This window comes from Vulpes lagopus, chromosome 4 (assembly GCF_018345385.1).
Source record: "Vulpes lagopus strain Blue_001 chromosome 4, ASM1834538v1, whole genome shotgun sequence".
NCBI lineage: Eukaryota > Metazoa > Chordata > Mammalia > Carnivora > Canidae > Vulpes > Vulpes lagopus.
This window is the reverse complement of record NC_054827.1, coordinates 111,734,563-111,758,660: the sequence shown is the minus strand read 5'-3', so window position 1 is coordinate 111,758,660 and position 24,098 is coordinate 111,734,563.

Here is a 24,098-nt window from a genome sequence, read left to right as displayed (position 1 = left end):
TAATCACAACCTGCTTGCATTCTTCGCAGGCAATGTGGTGGTGCTACAGCACTTATATTTATAAATATGTGCAATGCAATATGAACTATATTTATGCGGACAGCACCAATTTTTTTAGCCACAAAATCTGACCTACCTAAAACAGATGGCGAGAAAACTGGACTGCAGGTCTGGGCCAGAGGCTGAGGCCCCTCATCCCTTTAGCAAGAATCTTTCCTTTTATTATTATTATTATTATTATTATTTACTTTTTAGCCTGTTGGGTGCCTTTTCCTCCTAATGTATATTTCTGGGTGAGTTCTTGGAGGCCTTGTGCATTGGTTGTTGCAGTCTCTTCCACACCTCCCTCAGATCCTACTGCAAGAATGGGATACGGGCAGACCTGAGGAATTTGGGGGGGTGTCCTGGCTAGTGGAGGTTGTTTGGGGAAGGTGAACAGGTCCGCTGAGGCTTGAAGAAAGATCAAGATTGAAGGAATTCCTCCAAGCAGCAGAGGAATACTGCCAAGTCAGGCAGAAGTTGTCCTATTGGTGGTAGGTGGCACAAATTAGCTTGAAGTTTGATGGTATATCTGCCAGAGACCCAGAAATGCTTATGCCTTGATTTGACCGCTATGCTTTTTGCAGGATTTCAAAATATTTCATGGGAGCAAAGAACTGAAGGGACAAAGAACCAAGTTATTAGCGTCTGGGCTGATGGTGGATTCTTGCGGTAAAGGATACCTAGAAGCATGAATGCAAATCTTGGGTGTTTACTACTTATGGCCAACTGAACAGACAAAGGCATTGAATAAAGGGATGTGCAGAGTCCCAAGGGGTTCCTCTGCAGACATTGGAGGGAAGAGGAGCTGAGTGTGGACACACAGCCTTTACAAAACACAGCGACCCAGTGCACAGGACCCAGTTAATGTTTATGCCTGGACCAGTCAGACTGTCTCTTCCTGATAGTGGGGTGATGGTGAGATCAGTGGAAGGTAAAATGCTATGGATTCTAAGCCCTCAACAAATTCTTGCCTGAGGAATGGAGGGGAAGAAGGGAAGGAGGAAGGGTGGAAGGAAGAGAAAGAAGGAAAAGAAGAAAAGAAAGACTCTGAATCTTCTGTGTCAGACAATATGTCAACAACTTTTTAAAAATTAAAAAAAAATTTTAAAGATTTTATTTATTTAAGAGACAGAGTATGACGGGGGTGGGAGGGAGGGCAGAGGGAGAAGGAGGAGCAGACTCCCCACTAAGCAGGGAACCCAGCCTCTGGTCTCCATCTGAGGACCCTGAGATCATGACCCAAGCCAAAGGCAGACACTTAACTGAGCCACCTACGTGCCCCTCAATCGTTTAAAAAAAAGAAAAAAAAGATTTGCTTATTTATTACTTTTTAGAGAGAGAGAATGTGCAAGTGGGTGGGGGGCTAGGCAGAGGGAGATGGAGAAGCCCAAGCAGACTCCCCACTGAGTTTGGAGCCTGACGCAGGGCTGGATCCCAGGACCCTGAGGCCATGACCCAAGCACAAAACCAAGAGCCAGACACCCAACCGACTGAGCCACCCCAGGCTTTTAACATATCAGCCACTTTTACATCAACTGTCTCACTTAATTCTTCACCCTGTGAGTAGAATATATTACTGTCATTTTGTGGAAGTACAATTAAGGTAAAAAAATCTAAAAAAATAAAATAAAAAATCAGCATTTGGACCCACATCCATCCAGATCTCTTTGTACCTATCATTTTTCAGTTGGGACATGTTTGTTGTCTATTGGATAATGAAACCACAAGGTGCTAAGTGCACTTCTAATCCAGACTTACATTCTCTACATCCTTTTGGCAAAACTTACCTGTTGGTTCAACCAGGGGTGCTGTCAAAGGTCTCACAGAATCTCTAATTCTATCAAACCTAGCCCCTTCTATGAGGCCCAGGTGACTTCACAGAAGTTAAACAAGAATGTCAGATGTAGTGTTTATTTCCCAATAGACCAGCATAGGCATACTCTCCAGGTAGGTCTTGGCTTCCTGGCTAAACCAATAGTGCTCCTGTGGTGACAGGATAGAGGATGTGGGATTTTGCTGGCCTTGTACAGTGGGAGGAGACTTCAGGAGAAAGAAATGGGAACATTCAGTAGAATGTTTGTGCCAGGTTTTCCTGATGTCTCCCTGTGGGCTGGGATTGGTCAGGTAGGGGAACTGACTCTCTGGGATAGTGTCCATGCCCCTTCTCTGGCCTGTTGATTTTTTAAGACCAGGACTGGAAGCACCTGGGGTCCAAAGGTGAATGCAGATCATGGCATGAGGACAAAGGGTGAGTCTCAGAAAACTGTCTAGGGGGGATCCCTGGGTGGCGCAGTGGTTTGGTGCCTGCCTTTGGCCCAGGGTGCAATCCTGGAGACCCGGGATCGAATCCCATGTCGGGCTCCTGGTGCATGGAGCCTGCTTCTCCCTCTGCCTATGTCTCTGCCTCTCTCTCTCTCTCTCTCTCTGTGACTATCATAAATAAATAAAAATTTAAAAAAATATTTTAAAAAAAAGAAAACTGTCTAGGGAATGCTGAGTTAGGGCTAGTGAAGCATCCATAAAGTGCTGGAGGTCTGAGCCAAGTGGAATCCAGGCGTAATAATAATTCACATAGAGAGTGCCTGGGTGGCTCAGTTGGCTAAAGTATCTGACTCATGATCTTGGCTCAGGTCATGATCTCAGGGTCATGAGATGGAGCCCCACATAGGGCTCCACAATTAGCGTGGAGTCTGCTTGAGAGTCCCTCTGCCCCTCCCCCCCAACTTGCATGCTCTCTCTCTCTTCCTTCCTCTCTCTCTTTCATAAATAAGTAAGTAAATAAATAAATAAAATTTAAAAACAAAAACAAAAAACCAACTCAGATAGAACCTAGGAATGACCAGAGCAAGGACTAATGGCTCAGAATGGGTGCTCTGGAAGTTTCACAAGCAGGATTCAATGTTTCCTGACAGAGTTTATGAGTGAGTGTGTCTATGAGTATACTTGGTTCACTCTTTTGGGTGAGAGTCTTCAGAACTAAACTCAATTCTTTTTAAGGCCACATAAATTCATTCAGGGAAGACTTTATTTTCTGAGACTGGGGCAAGATATCATATACTTAACCCTACAATGCCTTCTTTAAAATTACCATCCTGTAATATTATGAGGTTTGGTTGGAGATGAGAGGAGAGGTAAGCAATGAACAGGTAGCCAAGTTATTCTTTGGGTCCCAGGACCACCTCTCTCTGTGTTGGGGAGTTTTCTGGGTGGAGCCATTATCTGATTCCTTGTTTTTTACTTCATCAGAAAAGGATTTTAACAGGAAGCTTGGGGCACCTGCGTGGCTCAGTTGATTAAGCGACTGCCTTCGGCTCAGGTCATGATCCCAGGGTCCTGGGATGGAGCTGTGTCAGGCTCCCTGCTTGGCAGGGAGCCTGCTTCTCCCTCTCCCTCTGCCTGCTGCTCCCCCCACTTGGGCTCCCTTTATCTCTCTGTCAAATAAATAAAATCTTAAAAACAAAATGTTAAAAAAAAAAAAAAAAACCAAAAACAGGAAGGTTTACCAGATGTGTGAGGAGTGAGCAGCTCATTCCCCAGAGATTTAATTCAAGTCTGCCGGCATTATAGAGTGCTGGGTGTATACTTAGAAAAACAGATTTCCTTCTCTGAACTTGACCTTTCCTAAGTATGAAATAAAGCAGGTGAGCTGACCACCTGAGTAAGAACAGAAGCACCACAGTTAGGAGGTTTGCCCATGAAATACCTTCGAAAGCTATGTTGCACAGTAGAAACTCGAAGATATGACCAGTGAAATAAACTGGTCACAAAAGAACAAATACCATATGGTTCCACTCATATGAGGCACCTAGAGGATTCAGGTTCAGAGAGTCTGAAAATAGAGTGCTGGTTGACCAGGGCTGCGGGCAGGAGCGGATGGGGCACCAGTGTTTAACGGGCAAGGAATTTGCATTTGGAAGATGAAAAAGTTCTAGAGATGGATGGGGGGATGGTTGCACAGCAATGTGAATGTTCTTCACTGAAGAACATGTGCCACTGAACTGCACACTTAAAAATGGTTAAAATGGTAAATTTTATGTTATGTGTATTTTACCACAATAAAAAAAAAAAAAAGGCTGTGTTGCCCATAGTTGGGCTATAAAGTCAAGAAGCCCAATTTACAGGCCTGGGAAATGTTAGTAAATAAGTTAATAGTTTAACCACTGTCCTTGACAATGCTAATCATGGCCTAAAATGACTTTTTGGCTACCAGTTCTTAAATCTGAAAAATAATAATGAGATCCATTTTTATTAAAAAAATAATATTTTCTCATAATCTCATTACATTTAACAAACAACAGACAGATCACAACTTAGTGCAGTGATAAACTATTCACAAAAGTCCCTAGTGCACAAAGCAGGATGGTATTAGAATTTTTTGTCACTACCCAGAGCTCTAGGAGAGTGTAATAAAGGGGAGAGGCCATGGCTACCGTGTGATGCTGGGCCCCAAACACAGAGTCCAATGTTGGAGCTTCGTGTCTTTAGCCCCGGCATATGGCCTGGGCTTCCATCAAAGTGTGTCTCCCTCACAATAGGAGGGAAACTTCCCTCGTGGTTTAGTCTGCAGGGTGCCCCATGGAGTCAGCCCCAGAAATACTCTAGGAAGCCTTCTGTCTGGCCAATGGCTTCTCTGCTCCACTAACAAGCAGCAGCCAGAGATGACAACCTGTTTGGGCCTCTTTATTTTATTTTATTTTATTTTATTTTATTTTTTTTAAATAAATGTCATAGCTTTTTAAAAAATTTTTATTTATTTATGATAGTCACACAGAGAGAGAAAGAGAGGCAGAGACACAGGCAGAGGGAGAAGCAGGCTCCATGCACCGGAAGCCCGATGTGGGATTCAATCCCAGGTCTCCAGGATCGTGCCCTGGGCCAAAGGCAGCCTCCAAACCGCTGCGCCACCCAGGGATCCCAGGGCCTCTTTAATGTACCTGGAGTATCTGGATAAATCAGAGCCTTTTGGGGGCAAGTGACAGCCACTAAACCCTAGTGGCTTGCCCTCAAATAAATGTACAATTGCAATGTCATGAATAGCTGGCTCCAAGAACTCAAATAATGCCGTCAGCTCTCTCTCTCTCTCTCTCTTATTCTCTCACTCCACAGTTAGTTTCTTTGCCATTTGGCTACTTCTCTCTCAACCAGGTCCTCTCAGCATAGTAGCCCTTGGTAGCAGTTGGCATGATGTGAATTTCTTTTTCTTGGCAGGATTTACTCTTAAGCCCATGCATGAGCCACTGGTGTGGCCAGGGGGATAGAGTACTCTGAATGGCCAGACCCCAGCTACCTGCCTACCTCTGAGGCCAGAAAGCAGAGCCAGCATGCCCCCCACCCCTCAGTCATGGACTGGGCATGAGGGAGGATGTGGTCACTGAAGGAGCAGTGGGCACTGTCACCAGAACAGGGAGCGGAGTTGGGTCTGTGTGACGACAGACATACCTTTCAAAGTCCATTCACGGTGTGTGCAAGATGGACCAGAGAAGCTTTCCTGGGTGTAGGATTTCTCCAAGCTGGTGTCCACCCTGTCCTGTGCTGCCCGTACCCCTCCCATGGTCTGTATCTTCCCTAGTTTCTGCATCCTGTTTTGGCTGTCCTCCTTGGCTCCTGCTCTCTCTCCAGCCCTGGGGGTGGTGATCCCACTTCAGATCATCTAGTCTGGCCAGAAACTCACCTGCCCTCTAGGGAAGACTCCCAGCATCTGTCCTCTGCATCCACGTCTTGCCCTGGCTCAGACCACCTGACAAGAGCGGGGAGCCAAGCTCAGGGCTGCAGGAATGGCATCCTACTTTGGGGAAATTCATCCTCTGGAGACTTCGGTCTCACCTCCCTTGTCCTGCCACAACTCAAAGCCTTAACCCCCACCCCCAAGCCCTCCCGAGTGGTTTTCTCCATTTGTCAGGTCCTTGTTGTGATAGGTGGCATTTGTTGTTGGGTGGTGTTGGTTTGTTATTTTCACTCTGCTCTGTGCACTGACACTTCCCAGAGGTGTGGGCACATTCTAAAATAATGATCTCCCTGTGGTCGAGAGAGTCTGACCCCTCTGCAATGGCTGCAGCGGCTCTGGCCTAGGGGAGGAGACCCCATGTTGGAGTGGCTGGCAAGAGCCTCTTGGTATAGAGGAGGATGTCTGGCAGGGGTGCAGAGAGCCTCGGCTAGAAGGGAGAGGAGAGGGAAGGGAATGCAACAGGTCTCGGTTGATGGGTATCAGAGATGCTGGTCTGTGGGGAAGGACCCTGGTCCCCCTCACATGAGCCTGTCACTGAGGACATCAGGCCCAAGGAAGCATACTCATGATGTCTACACTCAGCAGGTGTTCCAGAAGAGTGGTGGCTGACTTACCCTGGAGGGTCTGGGCAGGGAGGGGTGGGTAGGAAATAGGAGTCCCAGGTCATGGATGCTCACAGATGAGCCCCTCACCTTTCCGGCATCAAAGCATAGGGGATTATCCTATCATTGGAAGGTGGTTCTAAGTCCATGCTGGTGGCATATGCTCTACCGGGTTCAGCTCTTGTCACAGGCAGGTTCCTGACTCCAAGGCGTCCTGTGTCCCTCCCTGAGGCATTATTGTGGCTACTGGTGAAGGGCCTTTCCCCATAGTGGACAATGTGCCTATCACTCCTGGAAAAGGAGGGCCTTGGGGCTCTTTGAAGACATCCCATCCCCTTCTTCCTCCTCTCTTCCCCAGAAGGCCACCCTCCTGCAGTTGGCCTGGGCCAGGGCAGGGCCATGGTAAGTCATCTCATTCATAGTTCATTAATATCTTACTTAACATTCTACAACTCCCGAGCTTAAGGTGATGCTCCTTTGATTGTAAGGCAAGATGGTTGTGGGGTCGGGACAAGCTTGCACATAAGCTCTGGGGTGAGACCAGCATGGATGCAAGGACTGGTGTCACTCCCTTAGCTTCTGTGAACTTCAGCTTCCTCATCAGCAAATTCAGGTGGCAGAACCATCTTCCTTTTAGGCCTGTTGCAAGGATTAAACAAAGTGAATGTTTATTCCCTCGGCAGACATTTGCTAAGTGCCTAGTACATGTCAGACACTGTTTTAGTGCTTTGCCACATTGAACAAAACAGCTCTAGTGGATGGAATGCATATAATGCACATCAGAGAGCTTGCAGGGGGTGGATTTTTGAAGAGAGCAAGAGGGGCACCTGGACTGCTCCACACAGCAGGCCATTGCTTCTGGAAGTGTTTCCATTGTTGTGGATGCCCTTGGGTCCTTGATGCATCCCACCTCCGAGAGGCTGGACTGAACAGGCCTTGCCACTAGGTGTGGGGCAAGGTCTATTGTCTTGCCCCCTATTCCAGCGTGAACACAGCCCTGGTTGACCAGAGGGCTGGATTCCCAGGGCTTCCTGAGCCTCCTCCCACAAGCCTTTAGGATCTTGTTCTTCAAACCAAAGCCAAGTGAACACAATGGTGTGTGATACATCAGCCCAGAGCCAGAGAGAGCTGACTAGATAGACTTCTTCTCTCCCAAAGAGTAGGCTAAGATGGTCTCTCGCTGCTTGCTGCTCTGGATATGTTCTCTCTCTCACACACACGCACACATACACCATTTCTCACACCCTGGCCCACACTTCCCAGTGTAGTCCTCTTCGGATGTTAACACTGACCATAACCATAGCCAAGCATGGCCTGCTCACGTACTGTCAGAGGCAGGTGGGGAATGGATGGGAGGAGTTTCCGGATTCAGAGAGACAGAGAATCCAGTTGACTAGCCACTGAAGAAGATTCCTTTTGGGGTCAAAGCAATGAAGCAGGGCCTGGAGGGCTGCCTCCTCCCTGTGGCCTTTGCAGGTGACAGGTAACACCCTGTTTCAGGCTCATACCTCCTCTTTGCCTGGATGGTTCCCACCTCTAAGGCTTCACTCCAGAGGTGGTCTCTGAGCCTCCCTGACTCTGTTTCCTACTAGGAAGGGAGCTGAGATACTAAGGGGTGGAGGAGAAATGGAAGATTTGAGGAGCCAGTGAGGTAGCCCAGAAAGTAGGGCACTGCCCTCCTGGGACAGGATTTCCCTGTTTTTCTCATGTGCCTCCCTGGGAGGCAAAGAGCAATCCTCTGACCAGGGGGCACTGGGCCCCTCCTACAGAGACCAGGCCTTCTCCCCCCATCCCTCCTCTGCTCCCCCCACCCCTTCCCTGGCTTGTCTCCCTACCATGGTCAGAAACTCAATTTGCAAAGATTTCCCCTGGCCTGGGCGATGGCTCCCTTGCCTTGTCTCTCTGGCTACTGCTGAAACCAGCTCCTCCCTTCCCTGTCTCCTTTCAGATTTCTTGGATGAGATTGATTCTCTTTAAGCCTCTCACCCTGATGCAGCTCAGAGCAGTGGGGCAGTGAACCTTTTCATCAGCCAACTGTCTCCCCCATCTGATGAGCAGTGTCCATTAAACCCTCAGATCTGGTGCCTGTGTGTGTGTGTGTGTGTGTGTGTGTGTGTATGTGTGCGTGTGTGAGGTGATATATATGGCAGGTAGGAAGGAATCTGAGGGAGGTAGGCACAGTTATGTACAGTCTGTCCCTCCAGGCCAGGCTGGAGCAGAATACAGCAGCAGGCTCTCCTGTGGTCATCTGCATGGGCTGCCTCTTCCCCCTGGAAACCAGTGGAGGCCAGCAGAGGGAGTTCCCATACTTGGAGGACGAGGAGCAGATATTTCAGGCAAAACTCAGGCTTGAAGTGTAAAATTCCTCTCAATCCCTCCTTCTCTGTCTCTCTCTGCATTCCTTGGAGTTTGTTGACAGGTATTTCTCATGTCTGTCATTGGTTTCCTTCGGGTTCCTATGGCCATGAGCATACCACCCGAACCTGCAGGTCCCCATACGCAGTTTGCCACAGTGACCTCCCAATAGAATTCTTTCCCTCTCCTCTTCATTCCCCCTGGTTCCTCAACCACCCAGGGTTTCCAGAATCTGTCACATTCTTGCTCTCTCACCCGTGTCTCGACTGACTCTCCCTTCCACCTCCCCTGTGCTTCCTGTGTATCTGATTCCTCAGTTCATTCAAGTCACTGCTAAAGTTATGTTCCCTGCATCAAGTCTCCACTGGCAACTTGCCTCGTGTCTGCCACCTTGGGTTGCCAGTCTGGGCAGCGTGGATTTTGGGGCATGACTTACTCGCTGTGTGATGGGGAGCCAGTTTTTTGTTTTTAACTTTTCTAAGGCTCATCATTCCCATCTGGAAAGTGGAAATAGAAGTACCTACCTCATAGGATCATTGTAGGGAATCCATGAGATAATGATGTGGAGATCCTGGAAGAGAGATGGACACGTAGTAGGGTCTCAGTTGCTAGAGGCTCCTTTCCCCTTCATGGATATATCTTATTTCTCCAGGGAGATTTTAAAGCTCCAGAGAGTAGCAGCTGGATCCTATTTTATCTTGAGATTCCCAGTACAGAGCAAGTGCTATGGGCAGAATGTGTATATCCCCTACAAATCATAGGTTCAATCCTAACCCCCAGGGTGATGGAGTTTGGAGGTGGAGCCTTTGGAAAGAGAGTAGGTTATGAGAATGGACCCAACATGAATGGGTCAGTGCCTTTATAAGAGAGACCCCCCCCCCCCCCAACCAAGAACTCCCTTGCCCCTTCTGCCCTCTGAGGACACAGTGAGGAAATGACTGTGTATGAATCAGGAAGAGGTTGTTCACCTGGCACAGGATCTTGGATTTCCCAGCCTCCAGAATGATGAGAGGTAAATGTTTGTTGTTTGAGCCTCCCCATCTAGTGATTTGTTACAGCAGCCTGAACTAAGACAGTAAATGCTCAGTGAATGTGGTTTGCACCCTTTGACCTTGCTCCTGACTACCTCTCTAGGGTTTTCTTTTTTGTTTTTTGTTTTTTTTATTTATTTTTTATTTTTTATTTTTAATTAATTTTTATTGGTGTTCAATTTACCAACATACAGAAAAACACCCAGTGCTCATCCCGTCAAGTGTCCACCTCAGTGCCCGTCACCCATTCCCCTCCAACACCCGCCCTCCTCCCCTTCCACCACCCCTAGTTCGTTTCCCAGAGTTAGGAGTCTTTATGTTCTGTCTCCCTTCCTGATATTTCCCAACATTTCTTTTCCCTTCCTTTATATTCCCTTTCACTATTATTCATATTCCTCTCTAGGGTTTTCTGTCTCTGCTAACTCTTTTGTTCATACCAGCTGTCTTGAACTATCTACTGTCCCTCTAGACATAAATACTGTCCCTCTAGAATAAATCTATTCTCTAGAATACATTTCTTGAATTCATAACCTTGGCACCATTGACATTTGGGGCTTGAAAATTCTTTGTTTTGGGATGGAGACTGTCTTGCACAGTGCAAGGTGTTCACCAGCATACCTCGCCTCTTTCCATTGGATGTCAGCGACATCACCAAGTGGTAATGATAAAAAATGACTTTGGACATTGCCAGATATCCCCTCAATGGCAAAAAATGAGCCCCAGTTGGAAATCACTGCTCTAGAGCTTTGTTTTCTCTCATGTTTTGATGCCTTGGATGTAGTGGCTTCTGCTTAACACTGACTTCCCTAGTTCACCTATCAAACTCCTAGTTACCTTTAGAAACTCAGGGGTGAGCAGATCCTTGATCTTGATCTCTACTCTGATCCCCACAGAGCCCCCTTTTCTAAATCCCATATCTTTGCCTGCTTCCCATTGTGCCATTCCTCATCATTCCCTATTATAACAAAAATAGTTGTCTATTTTTGTGTCACTCTCTTGTCCACTGTGATCTGACCTCTTCAAAGCAGAATCTGCCATGTATTCACCTTTTTATCTTTGGCACATAATACAGGATCTGGAATACAAGAGGTGATCAAAACATGTTAAGTGGATGAATGGAAGAATTGATGGAAGGCTGGATGAATTGATGGATGGTTGGATGGGTGAGTTGATAAATATACAGGTAGGTGGATGGGAGAGCAGTTGCATGGAAAGGTGACTTGATGGATAGAAGGATGGATGCATGGGTTTTATAAATAAATTAATAAATACATGAATGAATAGGCATGTGGTTTGATGAATGGATGGGAGGATAGATAGATGAATGCATGAATGGATAAATGGATGAGCAGATAAATAGGTTGGTGGGTAGATGGTAGGTGAATGGGTGCATAGGTGAGTGGACAGGTGAATGTTTGAGTGAATTAACCCAGTTAAAGGATAAAAGGAGTCTATGAATGGGTGGATGAATGGATGGAAGTTGAGCCATTGAGCAGGTCAAAGCAGATGAGTATGGAATCCAGATTTCTCACTACCAATCTGCTACTCATTGGAAAAGCTTGCCCTGCCCTCTGCTACTGGGGTTCAAGACAGCACAGCCAGGGACTGGCAAAGTTTCTCATGTTGCACAGTAGGAAAGGGCCTAAGTACATATAAGCAGTTTCTGAAGTCAAGAGAGCCTGCACATGATTCCTAGTTCTGCAAGTATCTGGCTGTGTGATCCTGGGTAAGACGCAGAATACCTCTGAGCCTCAGTTCCTCAACTGTAAAACAAGAACAGTACTGATTCTCATGGGATTGATGTGCAGGCGAAATAAGATAATCCGCATAAAACACACAGCATCATGTCTGCCATAAAGCAAGCTCCAACAGCTATTAGTTCTTTTTTCAGTTATTAGTATTAATATCATTAACGTCTTGGCCATGATCATGTTCATTATCACCTCCCTGTACCATGGATCTGTGACCCAGTGTAGAATGATAGAACCTGAGAGGTCATCTGGCCCAGTACCTTCTCACAGTGCAGACCCCAAGGTTTAGTGGTGAAATGACCTGTCCAAGTCCTTGCCACTGGGGTGTGACAGAGCTGGGGGATTGGAGGCCCTATATTCCTTCTCACTGTCCTACATGCCTCTCTTGAGAGCCCACACTATGGTATTCTAAGTAGATGTACCACTTCCTACTGGGGTGACTTCTTCTTCCTGGGGTAAAGGGTCTTCACTTCAGTGCCCCCTTCCTTCTGGTGGGTGAAGTTTTACCTTGCTCACCTCCATAACGACCTGCTGGTCTCCTCAGTCACTCTGGAATCTGTTGTTCTTTCGTTCTGAGCTAAATGAGGTAGCAAAACAGGTAGAAACACAGGTGACCTACGGGCCCTATCAGAGCTTCAACTTCCTCATCTGTCAAATGACAACGGGGATGTTTCCCAGAGTTATCTCAAAGATAAAGTCCATAGCACACTGCCCAGCACATGGCGATGACTCAGCAGATGTTAGTTCCCTTCGCTTTTCTGAGAGGTTGGGTCCTGGGAGCCGTGGGGTGTCAGGCCAAGATAGTCTTATTCTGGATTCAAAGCAGGAAGAATGGTTCAGGACTCACAGCTGAGTTCCAAGAGGAAGAGAAATGAAGAAATAGATTCTGGAAAAGTCAGTGGCAAAGAATAGCACCCAGCACGAGGGAGCCAGAGCCCAAACCCCAGTGCTAGACCCACTAGTGAGTCTACCAGCCCAGCTGGGCTCTGGACCAGGAGGGAAAGTGTTAATCTGCCTAAATCAGCAATGCAGGACTCACATCTAGATGCCAGGCTCCAGGCTCCCAGGAACCAGGCGAGGAGGAAGCTTCCTAAATTAGAATCAGAGTGCAAAGCTGGGGTCACACCTCGAGCAAGGGTCAAGCGGGGGAGCTGCTGCAGTCGGCAAGCCAGGGCCACTCAGACAGACTGGTGGGGAGCAGCCACCTTTGCCTCTGTTTACCAAGAGCTGTGACCTGGAGGGCACACAGGACTCAGCTGAGGGACCCTGACCCCTCACCCCACCCCACCCCACAGCACCCCCACCTGGCCTCTGATGGAACAGATGCCCATTTAGCTTCCAGCAGAGAGAGAGGGACCAGGGTGAAGGAAGGGAGCTGAGGAGGGCCTGAGCTAGGGGACAGGCAATTAAAGCTGCCTGAGCTGCTAGCTGCAGGGGGGATGCACATCCTCCCCCTTGCTGGGGAGAGGGCCCTTCATTAGCAGCCGAGCAGTTGCTGCTCCAGCACCTTGGTGCACCCTCGGGAGGCGGGGGCTGGAGACCAGCCTCAGGTGCCATGGCTGCTGATTAATAAAAACACACAGAAGAGAGCTGGCCTCACTCCTCTCAGCTAGCTATTCCAGACATCGGAGGCTCCTCCAGCACTTTTCCCAGAATACTCCATCTATGCCCAGGGCAAGGGACAGGCCATGGCTGGCCTCCTATCACTTGGCCAAGGCACCTGGGAGGCCTCTGGACCCCAGTGCGTTTTGCAGAGCTTTGAGAAAGGAAAGTGAGCCCCCAAAGTTCTGGTTTTAATCTCATAACAAAGGATGTCTGATCAGTAGGGCCAGGTTGAGAACTGAAGATATTTTTGATTTACAGTCTGAATTTTTTAAAAGATTTTATTTACTTATTTGAGAGAGAGAGAGCACAAGCGGAGAAGCAGAGGGAGGGGGACAAGCAGATTCTGTGCCGAGCACAGAGCCTGATGCAGGGGTTGATCCCACAACCCTGAGATCATGACCTGAGCCGAAATCATAATTGGAGGATCAACCAGCTAAGCCACCCAGGTGCCCTATAGTCTGTATTATTGAAAAATATTCATGTTCATCTGTCTTGTACACATATGCATATATTTGCAATCAAGTTGAAAGGATAACTAAAAGAGCCTTGTTCTTGGTGTACTGGTGCTGTGGTTGGCTGGATCCTGGAAGGCAGGCCCTTCATGTTCCTTTTTGTCTGAGACCCTAAACCCAAAACACTGGGACTCTGGTTGACTTCATATATGCCAGGCACTGTCCACTTGAGGGGGTGAAACAGAAGCCTGATGTGGTCCAAAGCAGCCTGAAATGTTCCAGAAAAGAGGCAGTTGCTCTGGTTCCTGGAGAAGCTCTGGCCAGAGTTTAAATTTCAGCTTCACATCTGTTGGAAGACAGAGGACACTCTGTGGATGGAATCTGAAGATGGATCTGTGTCCTTCTAGGTCCTGAGGGCCACCTCCTCTCTTGAAGGCAGCATCCACCTGGTGTCCTGTCTCTCTGGGTGGACTGGCTAATAAAGAACTGGGCCTTAGGGTCCCTGCTTGAGGTTCATAGAGACCTTGAGTACAGAGGGGGCTTGGAGACTTCTGGCTCTTCCTCCCCAGTTTATAAACTGGGAAAATGGACAGCTAGTATGAATAAAATCTAGTAATAATCTAGCAGAACCCAATGCAGAGAAGAGTCTTATCCTGAATCTGAGGCCTTCACAGGAGCTGATAGCTCCTGACTACTGAATGCAAAACTGTAAGGAATACATGCATTTTCCTAGGGAGTGGTTTTAGGGAGCTTCCACACATTTGCAAGGTGGCTGCAAGGAGAACTGGTCAGAATGACTGATCTAATGGTGGTGGGATCTAACAGGGAGCAGGGGTCTGAGCTGTCTTGTGTCGCCAGCACTGTGGTGAGGGAGGAGGAGGTCACTGGGCTACAGGCCAGCAAAGAGAAAGGGGGCTCCACAGGCAGCCCATATCTGCGATCTGACCTGTCTGAGCCCCCATCTAAACAGCACTGGCCCCTGGTCATCCCCATCCCCCCCTTTGCTGAGACGTGTTTGTGGCCAGACCAGAGCCCTTTTGTTAAGCAAACACAGCAGCCCTCCACTTAGCAGAAATAGCTCTGGAGCAGGGAGAGGGAGTGTGTCCACAAACCCATTTGCTGTTTAGGTGTCAGAAATAAATTTTACCACTGGAGTCTGTAGCATCTGATTAGTGAATTATTCAGTTGGGATATTGCGTTCCCTCTGACCTCATTAGTAACCCTGAGGTGAGAGGGATGCATTAGAGTAACCACCAGGCTGTCACGGAGGAGCAGAGTGGGGGCATTAAAGTGGATTAAAGTGCTTTACCAAGAACTACAGCACAACTCATAAAAACAGTGCATTGTTAAACCAGTGCTCAGCAAATAAACAGGCGGTCGCCACTGGGGAGGGGAGGGAAGGGGAGGGGATCAGCAGGGCAGCAGAGTAGGGGGATGGGCACAGAGCCTTGCAGCTTTGTGGGCAGTCCTGCCTGCCCGGTTGGTGGCACTGGGAACCCAAGTTGGGAAGAGGGTGGTCTCCTAGCATGACTCAGTTGATTTTTATGTTAAACCCTTCTTCAAAGTACCTGACACTTTCCATTGTCACCCTCTTCTGTCAATAGGTCTTTTTTTTTTTTTTTTTTTTTTTTGTCAATAGGTCTTAAAGCTCAGGAGAGTTGACAAATTTTAAGAGTCAACAAGACCTTATGGGACATCTACTGTGCTCTGGTCTCTAACCAGCTTTTCATTTCAGTAAAACATTGTTCTCCCTCTAGTTGATAAAGTCAGCTGGGAGGGTTCGAAGGCTGCTCCCATCCCCTCAGGGCTCCAGTTCAGCACCAGGGGTCCCCAGCCTGCAAACAGCCTCTGTGTCTGGAAGGTGTGCTAGAAGGGTCTGGCTGGTTCATAGATCAAAGGGGGCATTGTGTGTTGGGTCAGGAGGTGGAGCAAACTAATCTTTTGTTCTTTGCTAGCAATTCATAATCCATCCCTTTATGAGCTTCTGGGGCCTTTGTGTGCTCTAAACCCTACTCTTGATTCTCAAATCAAGTTGACCAGAACTCTGGGGCTGGAACCCTACAGAATGAATGGAGGACAGAAAAGGAATGTTGAGGGGATAGCCACCCTTCTGCTTATCTGAATCGTGGGATCTCCAAATCTCCTGTCCATTGTTGGGGTGGTGGTGTTGGTGGGGAATGGAACCTGTTGCATAATCTTTAACACGCAGGATCTGTGCTTTCTTCCAAGGGAATCATAAGCAGCAGTGGGATTAGACAGACAGGAGCTGGTTCTGAAAGCTGATATCTAAGCCGTTGTTCTGAGACAGCAGAGCCCAGCGACTCATCTCTATCCATCACGGAGCATTGCTAAAGGTGTTTGGGTCTCCTCCTTGCCAAGGACTAGAACACAAGCAGGGAAAGGCAAGGAGGTGGAGAGCTGCAATCTCCCAGATCTGGATATATCTACACAGACCAAGATGGGGCAGCTGAGGGCACATCATCTCTCCTTTGTTTGGGGATGGGGCTCTGGGCTGGAGTTCAAGGCTGCCCCAGGAGACCCAAGCCCCAGTTAGTGACCGGTGTGTTTGCTCTTGTTTGCTCAGCAGCAGTCGCAAATGGATGCTAAAAGGCTTTGTGGTTCATTGATGGTCATACCCCTTTCCAGCCCATTCTTCATCCATTTCTTAGGCAAGCCACAAGCCCTCCATTGGCAGCCCCCACTGCTGCTCTCACTTGGCTCTGGGTCCTAAACCCTGCCTGTTCATATCCCTCCCCATCAGCAGTCCTGAGAACTGGAGCTCTTGCCCCGGGGCCCGGATATGTTTGGAGAACATCAGCAAGGCCAGGGGGCTCTGCTAGCTTTCCCCTTCACTCCAGAAGACAGCTTCTGGCTGAGCTCATGGTGACTAGGCAGGGCACATCCACATAGACACACAGAAGATCCCGTAGAGTAAGTAAGTGCCACCCAAGAGGCACATAATCACACAAGGAAAGGAAGAGAGAGGGGCTATTGGGAGCTCCATTATCATTTCGCTTTGGAGCATATGGACCCCAAATCAGGGGGTGTCGTCTAGTTGCTGATCCCACTGCAAGTCCTATGTGGAATGACTGTGTGCCTGATGATGGGAGCTCCTTTTTACACACAGAAAGCAAATTCCCAACAATTTGGAGCAGAGGCAAAGGAAGCTGAAAGGATGCCTCTGGCCTGAGGATGCCCTGAGATGTTAATCTGTGCATCTGCTGCAGCACAGAATAAACTCAAAGACTTTGTGCTAAGTGGAAAGAAGCCAGTCACCAAGGACCACATACCATAGGATTCCATTCGTATGAAAGATCCAGAATAGGCAAACCTATAGAGACAGGCAGATGAGTGGTTGTCAAGCACTGGGAAGGATGCATGTATTGGGAGATGATGGTTAAGGGATGTGGGGCTTCTTTCTGAAGCGATGAAATGTTCTGAAACTGACCTCAGTGATGATTGCCCAACTCTACAACTATCCTAAAATTTACTGAACTGCGTACTTTAAAGGGATGAATTGTATGCTATGTGAATTACATCTTAATAAAGCCATTAAAAATAATCTCAGCACTTTTTCCCCCTCCCAGAGGGTGTTTTCTCTTTCCGTTCTCCCACTGAAGTAGGTCCGTCACTCTGTACTCCTTTCCCTGGAGGAGAGATGGCGGGACATGTGAAAAGCCTGCATGTCTCATAGGATTTTCTGCTTCAAAAGTGTAAACCATTAGGCAAAGTCAGATGTGTTATGGAGAGATGAAAGGAAGAAGGATGAGATGCTTGGGTATAAACAAAGTGTCTTGGAAAAGCAAAAAGGACACCTAGATTCTCCACCGTGGACTGGAAAGAGATTCCCAGGCAGGAGAGAGGGGAGAAAGGTGGCCCAGGTCCAGAGCAGTGCCCCTCCCCCAGTGAGGAGGCAAGACCCCAGATAGGTGTGTCTGTAGTTTGATGCATTTGGTGGATGTTCTGCCTACTATTGATGCATAACAAACCACTCCAAATTTTGTAAAATAATCATTTTATTATGTTCACAGACTTTGTGGGTCAGGAATGCAGAAAGAGCACATAAGAAGTGGGTTGTCCTTGCTCTGTGATGTCTGGGGGGAGTAGAAAGCTGGAGGTGACTTGCTGGCCTGGGACTGGAGTCATCAGAAGACTTTACTCATACCTGGCAGTCGTTGGCTGGGATCTCAGCTGGGACTCTGTGTCTGTGTTCTGTGGCTTCTTGCCTTCCTCATAACATGGTGGCTTAGGTTCCAAGAAAAGCATCCCATGAAAACCAGGCAGGGCTGCACCTGCCTTTGGGGTCACATGATGTCACTTGTCTCATAGCAACAAGACCTTCTTCACCTATTGATGGGAGGAGTTTCAAAGTCATTTTGTAAGAACATGTGGGAGGGAAGATACTATTGTGGCCCTCTTTGGAAAGAGAGCCTGGCACCTGGGACTATATGCAGCCTTGATAAAGGGTCCTAGTCTCAAGCACTATGCAGAAGTAGTGAGCCATCAGACTCAAATGGGCCACACAGTAACAGTGAATATTTCAGTGGTAATCTGAGTGGACAGGTGGCTGCAGCATCCCTCACACTGCCTATCCCTCCATGGTGTCTTGGCACAGCAGAAGACCCAGAGACCCTGGCAATCTGTTGGGCAGGAAAGCCTCACAAAGGAGGATTACATTTCCATCAACCAGGACAAAGGGGATTCAAGACTGGAAATAATGTAGAGTGTTCCTATTAATGTTTGCAAATGTCTTGAACACTGGGGACTTTATGGCCTGAGCTCCATACTTGTCTGCATTCATTTATCTCTACAAAGTGGTAACCAAGGGGAAGAAGATACATTCAATCATGGAGTCAGGAAGAAGGCTTTCAGTCCTTCCCTCCCGCCCCCAACATCTCAGTGTCGTCCCCTCCCCATGGCATGGTGAGATTATGTGATGTGTGATACATAACCTATGGGATGTACCCTATAGTTACATGCCTGGAACATGGTGAAGCTCAATGTACATGAGCCATGGTCACTGTTCTGGAGGCCACGCAGCCAAAGGTTAGATCCCAAGCTGGGAAGTGGCCCCACTTGAGTCTGAGGGAATCATATTTCTCCCCCCAGGCTCTAGAACATTATCCAGAGCCACTAATCTCTTCCCTGTCACATGACAACAACCTGCCTGTTGTTTGGTCCATGGTTCTCAATGAGGGGCAATTCGGTCCCCCAGGAGACAATTGGCAATGTCTGGAGAATTTTTCATTGTCACAACTGGGAGGGGATGCTACTGGCATCTCATAGTTAGAGCCCATGATGCTGCTAAACATCCTGAAATGCAGTCAGCCCTCTCAAAGAAAAATAATCCATCCAAAATGCCAGTAGTGCCAAGGATGTGAAATCCTTCTTCAGGTTTCCAATGAGAAATAAGGCCAATTTTGAAGATCCTTGTCCACTTTTACTCCCCTAGGAGAATGATGTCTCTGCCCTCACCCTAAGGTGCTGGTGATTTTTTCCAGCATATTCCTGAAGGATGTTCCATCAGGCAAAGTTCCTTGGAAGTAATAGATTAGAACCAGTGGGTGATATCTTTTTTGCCTTTTGCAATCCTTCTTATGCTAAATATATATATTTATATAATTTTAAGGCATCATAAAATGTGCCTTCCTTTAGACCAAAAAAGTTATCCAAAATCAGTGTAAAAATATGACTGCCTGATGGGTTAAGGGACGGTGGGACCAGGATCCAGGTTACTAACCCTGGGGTTAGAGATAGTGAATTTGGTTAGTTGTTGACCCTGGTGCAGAGATTAGCAGGAAGGAGTGACATCACAGGGGCTTAAAAGAGGGAGGGAGAAGCTTGTCAGAGGCTTTAGGAAGGAGAGGGGCCATTGGGAGAGGTTCTGTGCCAAACAGAGAGACCCGTCCCGAGAGTTGCAGGGCCCAGGGATGGGAAGACAGGTGAGGGGTGGCTTTGGGAAGCCCAGAAGCTAAGAATGGGCTTGGTTTCCTTAGGGATCAGGGGAGGATGTAAGGAGAAAGAGGGAGAAGGTGGGAGGTAGACAGCACTGTCTGGAAACTGAGAGGAAGCAGGGGGAATGAAACAGAACTGCAGGGTTGGTGGGGACCCTGCAAATGACCCAGTGACCCAGGTCCCTACCTCTAGTCCTGTAGCTTGGTGTCCCAGACTGGCTGGCTGGGAGTGCAGGACCCCTACAGAAGAGACACAAAAGGAAGCAAAAGAGAAGAAAAAAGGGCCTGAGGTCAGGGTCAGAACATCTGAGACTGACCTCCAAGCTCCTAGAAGTCTGGGCATGGTCAGGGTGCAGCCTGGGAGCCTCCAGCCCCCTCCCCGCAAGCCGCTCCTTTATGTTCAAGGACGGAAGGGTTTTCTGTGCGACAAAGACACACATGGTAGAAGCCATCGGAGCTCCCCTCCCTCCCTTGGAGAGCCGCTGTCAGAAGCCCCTGTCTGTCCCCAGGGAAGACTGGCAGAGCGAGGGTGCGCTGGCAGGGACAGGAGGGGGAGGGGGCCGGGAAGGCGGCGAGTGCTCCTCCCTGGCACTTGCTATTTCGGACTCACGGCAAGTCTGTTCCTCCTGGGTCTCTGCTCAAATGCGAGTGACAAGACTCCTCGCAGCGATCTCTTTACTTAACCCCTTTTGCTGGGCCATCTGTTCAGAACTCTGGTGTATGCTTCTCCTCGGAGCAGGCGCCACATTATTCAGGCTCCTTGCCTGGCACCGACTCGGGCCTTCTCGGCTGCCCCTACCCCGCACAGCAAAACCCAACCACTTGCTCACGTCCTGACTGACATGGATACTAGCAACGCCTGTGGGCGAGTGGATCGTCGCTGAGCAAAAAATACCAGAGGCCTGCTTCCCTACTCATCTTCCCTTCAGCTCTTAGCTGTGCCTCACCTCCACCAGCTTCCCCAAGCTGGCTTGTAAAAAGGCCCCTCCACAGTGTCACCGCAGTGCCTAGGTTTCTCCATCGGGGTCCGAGAAGAGCTGGGGCTGCCACTTGACATTTCACATCACTCCCTGATTCTTCCGGAGAGTCTTTGAGGGGGCCGTCTCCCCCTCGATGGGTTTCTTAAGCTCCCCTAAAGCCTTGACCTCTCCGGGGCTTTAGATACACACTCCCTTTTATCCTCACCTCCTTGGATAGTGCCATCACTCAGGATAGGCTTTCTAGAGCAGTTCTGCTCAACAGAATTTCTGCTGATGGAAATGTTCTTCTATATATCTGCACTGTTCAATATGGTAGCCACTTGCCACATGTGGCTCCTGAGCCCCTGAAATGTGGCTGGTGGAGCCAAACAATTATATGTATTTTAAGAGACTTTATTTATTTATTCATGAGAGGCACAGAGAGAGAGGCAGAGACACAGGCAGAGGGAGAAGCAGGCTCCCTGTGGGGAGCCCGATGCGGCACTCGATCCCAGGACCCTGGGATCGTGCCCTGAGCTGAAGGCAGATGCTCAACTACTGAGAACTACTGAGCCACCTAGGTGCCCTTAAGCAACTGTATTTTTAAAGTAAATAAATTAAATTTTATTTGGCTCAAATTTAAATTTACAATGGCACCAGAGCAGCAGCAACTCTACCTAGAAACGTGGTACAGATGCAGACTCTCAGGCTTTCACCCAGGCCTCCTGGATCAGAATCTCTGGGGGGGCGGGGGGGCTAGCACTCTGAGTTCTAACCAGCCCTCCAGGTGATTTAGATGCACAGTGATGTTTGAGAAACACTAGTCTCGAGCCAGCTCCATGGGAAGCCCTAGCTCCTGTCTGATGCCTGCCACTCCCATCATTGGGACCTATGGAGAATCAGGGTTCCAGAAGTTGGCTCCGACCCACCTTTGGGTCTCTGCGCTGGGTGTGCTGTCCACACCTCGGGCACAGAAGGCAAAGTGGCCTTGGCTGGTGCTTCTCCCACACCCCCGTAGCAGCCCCAGGCTGTGGGAAGCTCTGAATAATTAAATGCAGCGGAGAGGGGTGCTGGCTTTTTCCGTTCCTCGCTCGCTGAGCGCCTTCCCCTGTGGGTGAGGTGTGCAGTCATCACCCACCCCAGGAGCAATCTTCCCTGGGTGAGAACAGGCCTCGCCCCCGCCTTTCCTCCCTCACCCACGGGAGGCTGCAAGAACTGGCTGGGGGAAGCTGCGAGCCACGCCTGAGAACTAACTCCCAGTAAGGGGCTGCAAGGCGCCCAGTGACAGCACAGCCAGGGCTTTTCTCCTTTCCTTTTTATTTGTAGCCAATCTGTACTGAGCTTCTCTTCCAGGTAAGTGCAAAGTGGTTTGTAGTGCCTACACTTCCCAGCAGCCCTGTGAGATGGCAATTGTGTCTCTGTTTCTTACAGGAGAAGCCTGAGGCTCAGAGAGGTTAAAAGACTTGCCCAAAGTCAACAACTAGCTCGACTGATTCCAAAGCCCCAGCTTTTGGCAGCAGCCCCGTACTCCTCTGCACAGGCAGCGGGTCAGGCACCGGCCCCTCTTTGGAACCCTAGGAAGAGGGGGAGCTCGGGCCAGCAGGGGCATCAGAGCCCAGAAAGCTCTCTTCAAAGCAGAAATCCCTGAGCCAGTGATTGAAAACTGCAGGATGCTTAATTACATGCTAACCTTACAAAGGAAACTGTACATATGATTCACTGAATATCAGATCATGTGGAAATCCTCACCCCTGTTCCTTCTCTCTTGTTTCTTCCTACCCTTCCTTGCTTGCTCCCAGCTAAGAAAAGCGGGGGACTGGGCACCACCAAGGGGGCTTCCTGGCTCCAGTTGCCGACCTGGAACCTGGGTAGAGCGGCAGGGGCATGCAGGCCCTCTTGAAGCTGGAGGGCTCGGAGGAGCTCCCAGCCTATCCCTGTATAAGAGGAGTGACATTGTCTAGAATGAGGGCACTTTTTGGCTCCTGGACTGCAATGGTTGGAATGTGACTCCTCCCTGGGACCTCAGAATTCCCAGGAGAGCTTTGTCTTTTCTTCTCCAGGGAGACGTACTCCAGCACTTTCCATGTCTCCGATGCCTGGTTTTAGCCCCAATTCACTTTCCTGCTTTGGCCTTTGTCTCATTTCCCTGATGCTCCTGGGCACAGATTATTCCTGGGTCTGACTGCTGCAGTTGTTCCCTTGGCCTCCTCTTCCTCTGCAGAGTGTTTATGTCAACTTCCAAGGTTGCTTTCTGCCCTTGGGTGGAGAGATGGAGGTCGAGGGGGTGACCAGGGTGTGGAGAAGCGTGACAATCAGGCCCAGAGGGTGACTCCAGGAGCCCTAGGGGCCGGGGTGACAGCTCAGCCTTTACTTTTCCCTCTGTGGCCAGTAGGTGGTGCTAGATGCCAGCCGAGGCCCAGCTGGAACCTTGGCGATGCAAACCGCAGCCCTCACTTACAGGAATGATCTGCTGGCCAAGCAGCCCTTTTCGGTGGGTTGCAAGGCATTGTGACCTGAGGGCTGATCCAGGACCCAGGAAGGGCTAGGATGACATGCTTGTTTCCCTTCACTCAACCGCCGTGGCTCTTATAGGCTGGTCTTCCCTGTAGGAGCTGGGAATGAGTTGGGGAACCTGCTTCACCTTTTCCTCCCCAAGTTGATTAGGACAACTGGGGACAGGACCTCACCTCCACTTTTGCTCAAATATCACCTCCTCTAAGTAGGGGGCAGGCCCTCTGTCTCCTGGGTGTTCGGGGCAAGCCACTGGGGCACTTCAACTGTGGTGAACATGAGTCATTTCTGTGGCTCCCTTCCAGAGTAGACCGTCACCTCCTGCAGGCTAATCTCTCATGATGTTCATTTCTGCGGTGCCCACCCGGGGCCCTGGTACATAGCACATGCTCAGTACATGAGTGTGTGGTGGTATGAGGTGCATAGAGACCTTATCACCTTTTCCCCCTTGGATATCTTTAAAAACACCTCTGTTTAAGGGCTTTAGGAATGGCCCAGTGCATAAATATAGGTGAATGTCTATGGAAGGATGGCCTTGAAACCTCTCTGGCAGACAATTCCTAGCTCAGAGTGTCACACATGCATATTGCAGAGGCTTCCTTTCCCTTCAATTGATGGACATTTATTGCATGCCTCCAGTGTGGCGAGTACATCTCCTTAAACAAGGAGACCTGCCCACACCCATAAAGAGGAATGACATGCAGCCCGGGCAGCAGAGCTCTGGGACTTTGGTTGTAGCTCCTTGGGTGTGTGGAGCTTAGGGAGATGCTGGATTAGGGGGGCTGACCAGAAAATGGAATAGGAGGCCTTCCCCAGGGTAGTGGGGGCTCTGCTGGGCAGGACCGGGGCTGGTGGGCTTACTTCACACATACCCACAGGGGGGAGGGGTGTTGTCCAGGCAGGGAAGCGAGCAAGTGCTGAAGTGACCGCATGGCCATTTGCTCCCCAGACAAAAGTCATTTGTCTTTCGCTAAGCCTCAAACCCTGCAGAACATGCTGGCTTATGGAAGACTTGGATACAGTACTCCAAGCGGGCTTGCAGCTGACATGAAGTAGGGGCGGGAAAGGTGATTTTCTGGACAGATAAGAATGGAGGGAAAAGTCAACAAGC